Source organism: Bos taurus, chromosome 5, assembly GCF_002263795.3.
Source record: "Bos taurus isolate L1 Dominette 01449 registration number 42190680 breed Hereford chromosome 5, ARS-UCD2.0, whole genome shotgun sequence".
Taxonomy (NCBI): domain Eukaryota; kingdom Metazoa; phylum Chordata; class Mammalia; order Artiodactyla; family Bovidae; genus Bos; species Bos taurus.
The window spans coordinates 78,748,536-78,752,776 of NC_037332.1; the positions used below are offsets into that span (position 1 = coordinate 78,748,536).

The following is a 4,241-nucleotide window of genomic DNA, read 5'->3' on the forward strand; positions in this document are numbered from 1 at the left end:
CTGGGAAATTCCATGGACAGAGGAGCCTGGAGGGTTACAGTCCATGGTATGGTGAAGAGTCAGACACAACTCAGCAACTAAAAATAACAACAATCAATACATACATAGCAAACATATTTTTAATGTGTGACCATGATAAACATCAATTCATAAGAGGGATGCGAGGAAAGGTAATAAGATTAGGAAGGGGACACATGGTGTGGTGGGGGCGTCAATGACACTTGAAAGCTTTATCTCTTGGGCTGAGTAGTAGATGTTTGTTATATATTAATAATTCTCTGTGGGGCTTTTGGTATGCCTAAAATGTTTCACAATAAAAGTTATATAATGAAATTTAAAAAAAAAAGTACTTTTAAAACTAAACAGTAGGTATTTGCCTGGAGGACCAGTGGTTAAGACTTCACCTTCCAATGCAGGGGTGAGGGTTCAATTCCCTGGTCAGGGAGCTAAGATCTCACATGTTTTGCAGCCAAAAAACATAAAATGGAAGCAATATTATAACAAATTCAATAAAGATGTTTTGAAAATAGTCCACATAAAAAAATCTCTTTTTAAAAAACTAAATAGTAGTAATTATTTCTAAGAAAAAGAGGGCAATGAGAAATTCATGAAGCCTATTGCCAGCTGCTTTTTTTTTTTTTTTAAGAATAAAAAAACATTTAAATATAGTTCAGATTAGCATGCCTGGTTCATTTCAGCTTCTTCACTGCCAAACCTGGGGAAGGGACAGCTTTCTAGTTTCTCTGCCTTCTCTTGGTCTGTGACGATTAAGGTTTAGATGTATCTGCTATCTCAAGCTTTAAACTCTGGATTGTCCATGATTCTCTTCATCTTGACAGATTTGGCATTATTTCACCTGGTTGTGAGCACAAAGTCCTTGATTTCCTCAGTTTCATTGGGCAAACAGGAGAGTGCTCAGGCCAACCAATCCCAGAGTGGGAGGAAGCAAGAAAAAAGGGGAAAAGCTACTGTAGCTATTTTGATGTTTTAACTCCAAGAGCCAGGTTGGGGGTTGAAATACATTCATTTTTCAAGAACTCTGTACTCAGCACCTAGTGCCATGTGAGGCGCTATACTAGGTGCTGGTATTTATTTGTTTCATAATTGCATTTTAAGAAATATAAAATGATGGACTGAAAACCTCTTTAAAGAGTAAGATCATAAATTAAAGGTGAGGAAATGTCTCTGAAAATAGAACAAAAAGACAAAGTAATGAAAATTAGGAAAGCAAATAGAAGAAAATTAGAAAATCAGCTCAAGAGACAGAACATCTGAATGATAAGCATTCCGTGGAGAGAGAAAAAGCAAAGTAGAGAGGAGGCAGTTATTGGAGAAAAAATTTTAAAAAATTTCTCAGAATTGAGTGTCTGATTGGTAGGGCCCGCTGAATACACTAGGCCACTTCACTTAGAAATTTCAGGACCCTGGGATAAAAAGAGGATCAGAAAAGCTTTCAGGTTTAAAACAAAACCACCTGTAAAGGACTCAAAATCATCATGGCACTGGCTACTCAACAGCAGCACCGAAAACTGGAAGACAGTAGAACATTGTCTTCAATATTTGGAGAGAAAAAATCATCAGCCTGGAATTAAAAAGTAGGCACTCCATTGCTGCCCTGCAAATAGACTCATCAGGCCCATCTTGCTAGATTCTATATATATGCATTGCGATATTTGTTTTTCTCTTTCTGACTTACTTCACTCGGTATAACAGGCTCTTGGTTTATCCACCTCATTAGGACTGACTCAAAGTTATTCTTTTTATGGTTGAGTAATATTCCATTGCATATATGTACCACAACTTCTTTATCCATTCATCTGTTGATGGACATCTAGGTTTCTTCCACACCCTAGCTGTTGTAAATAGTATTACCATGAATATTGGGGTACATGTGTCTCTTTCAATTATGGTTTTCTCAGAATATATGCCCAGCAGTGGGATTGTTGGTAATATGGCAGTTTTATTCCTAATTTTTAAAAGAATCTCCATACTGTTCTCCATAGCAGCTCAAGGAGCTCAAGTCAGGGGCTCTGTGACAACCTAGAGGGGTGGGAGTTGGGAGGGAGGTTCATGAGGGAGGGGACATTTGTATACCTATGGCTGATTAATGTAGTATGGCAAAAACAACACAATATTGTAAACCGATTATCCTCCAATTAAAAACTATACCTGTGGTGGATTCATTTTGATATTTGGCAAAATTAAAACAATTATGTAAAGTTAAAAAAAAAAAAAGTAGGCACTCTATCAATCACATGTGAGGATAGAGTAAGTTTTAATCTCTAGTAGTTGAGTTACAGGAAATTAATTGAAGAAAATGGCTAAGATCCAGAAAATAGGAAATCCATAACAAAAAAAGAGGCAAAGGGAATTCCCAGGTGACTGTGAAGATAACCTCTGATATCAGCACCTGAGAGCCTGCAGCCCAGACTGAAGCAGCTTAGAAAGCTTTAAGAAAAGTGTCTTCAGGAAAACAAACTCTGAAGTACCCGAGGTGTTGGCATGTACTAAGATAGAGGCAACTGGATGAAAGTTCAGGGATGGTATCAGTTCAGTTCAGTTCAGTCGCTCAGTCGTGTCCGACACTTTGCAACCCCATGAATCGCAGCACGCCAGGCCTCCCTGTCCATCACCAACTCCCGGAGTTCACTCAGACTCACGTCCATTGAGTCGGTGATGCCATCCAGCCATCTCATCCTCTGTCACCCTTTTCCTCCTGCCCCCAATCCCTCCCAGCATCAGAGTCTTTTCCAATGAGTCAACTCTTCACATGAGGTGGCCAAAGTACTGGAGTTTCAGCTTTAGCATCATTCCTTCCAAAGAAATCCCAGGGCTGATCTCCTTTAGAATGGACTGGTTGGATCTCCTTGCAGTCCAAGGGACTCTCAAGAGTCTTCTCCAACACCACAGTTCAAAAGCATCAATTCTTCGGCACTCAGCTTTCTTCACAGTCCAACTCTCACATCCATACATGACCACTGGAAAAACCATAGCCTTGACTAAATGGACCTTTGTTGAAAAAGTAATGTCTCTGCTTTTTAATATGCTGTCTAGCTTGGTCATAACTTTCCTTCCAAGGAGTAAGCATCTTTTAATTTCATGGCTGCAATCACCATCTGCAGTGATTTTGGAGCCCCAAAAAATGAAGTCTGACACTGTTTCATGGTGATTGAAAATTAAATGAGGCCACCAGAGAAAGAGTAAAACATAAATTTCTTTTGTTTTCCTAGTTTTCTAGGTAAATACAAATATTAGGCAGTTTTAAATTCCAGAGCAAGAACACATATGTACAAGTGTGTATATAGTGCACTACATGTAATTAGTTCACTGCAACTGTGCTTGGCACACAGGAAGTACTTAGTAAGTTGTAGTTACGTATGCTATGTTGAGTGGTATAAGAGAGAAATGTATAAAGTTTCAATATTTAAAAAAAAAATTTTATTTATTTGGCTGTGCTGGGTCTTTCTTGTGGCATGTGGAATCCTTAGTCGTGGCATGCAAACTCTTAGTTGTGGCATGTGGAATCTAGCTGCCTGAACAGGGATTGAACCTGGGCCCCTGCTTTGCAAGTGGTGAGTCTTAGCCCCTGGACCATGAGGGAAGTTCCTAAAGTCGCACTATTGAAAACAGAACTTAACTCTGTCAAAGAGAGATAGGAATGCTTTTTTAGTAGTAGAAAGCCCAGTTGGCTGAATAGAGTTTGACAGATGACAAGTAAGAAGGAAATTTTCCAGGTGGAGAAAGTTATAAGCTGGAACACAGAAGTTTGGAAATTCATCGTGTGTTAAGCAAAGAAAATGTGTGCCAAAGATAACAAACACCCTCTTCCAACAACACAAGAGAAGACTCTATACATGGACATCACCAGATGGCCAACACCAAAATCAGATTGATTATATTCTTTGCAGCCAAAGATGGAGAAGCTGTATACAGTCAGCAAAAACAAGACCAGGAGCTGACTGTGGCTCAGACCATGAACACCTTATTGCCAAATTCAGACTTAAATTGAAGAAAGTAGGGAAAACCACTAGACCATTCAGGTATGACCTAAATCAAATCCCTTATGATTATACAGTGGAAGTGAGAAATAGATTTAAGGGCCTAGATCTGATAGATAGAGTGCCTGATGAACTATGGAATGAGGTTCGTGACATTGTACAGGAGACAGGGATCAAGACCATCCCCATGGAAAAGAAATGCAAAAAAGCAAAATGGCTGTCTTGGGAGGCCTTACAAATAGC

General features: G+C 39.1%; 1 pseudogene; it reads right to left on the reverse strand.

The window, feature by feature from the left end:
• Positions 1 to 689: 689 nt before the first annotated feature.
• Positions 690 to 2,001, reverse strand: LOC132345389 (large ribosomal subunit protein eL38-like; annotated as a pseudogene).
• Between the last annotated feature and the right edge of the window lie 2,240 nt (positions 2,002 to 4,241).